Here is a 1,038-nt window from a genome sequence, read left to right on the forward strand (position 1 = left end):
CTCGTCAACAAAAATTATTGCATAGGAAATTTATAAGAAAAATTTCGCATAAAATTCAAATAAGCATAACTCCGCGAAAAAACTACATTTAAAAGTTTTTTTAAATTTTCAAAGATAAAGTCTGTACTTTACAAAGCTTTCAATGGATTTTAAATCTATCCTTGCCCTTCTTTTCAAAAATAAAAATGTATTTTTTTTAAAAGAAATTTGCATAGTTTGATGCATTTTACGAGGTGGAATAAATTTCACGATACCATCATAAAGTATGGAGTTTTCTCTTACAAATTAAAAAAAAATTAAGCTTTATATGATTTTTTTCAAGAAGATACGATGTATCAAACTGACCTATGCATTTGTTCAATTACCGTCAACATTAGCATTATCCGATGCGCATCACGCAGAAGTTACTAATCTTTTGTGTGGCGCGCGCGCCATGTTGTGTGTGCGTGCGTGTGTGTGCGTGCATGCGTGTGCGTGTGCGTGTGTGTTTGAGAGTGGAGATATGTGAAAGTATATTATACTCTTTAAAATTGTGTATTCCGCCTCTCTTCAGATGATCTTTTGTACTCATGCAAGCTCTAATCGAAGTCTGAGGAATTTCATATTATATTCGATGCAATACTAAGTGCAATTGCTGATTCCAATTGCAATATTTCTAGACATTTTTTGTGCACACGGCAACACAAGTTGCGTTCCAATTGTTCGTTATCATCAACACAACACTACACATCTGTGTACTCAGTCGAGTGCTGTATAAGCTTGTGTTTTCTAGTGACATGTTACTAATGATTAATATAAATGAAATTGGAAGACGTTGAGTGACTGACATTTTTTTTTGTTTACTTTACTTCTTTTTGTTTAATATAGACAAAAAAAGTTACATTTAATCTAATTCTGTCCGAAACGGATCTTAACTGCATAGCGTATACATTTTATTCCAATTGAATGCACAATGTTATACTTTGTGCATTCCTGTGTACTTTGAATTAAGATATATTAAGGAATTGGAAAGCATCCGCTGCTTCCAGTTGCTGCAGA

Source organism: Atta cephalotes (assembly GCF_000143395.1).
Source record: "Atta cephalotes unplaced genomic scaffold scaffold00026, whole genome shotgun sequence".
In the NCBI taxonomy this organism is placed as follows: Eukaryota; Metazoa; Arthropoda; class Insecta; order Hymenoptera; family Formicidae; genus Atta; species Atta cephalotes.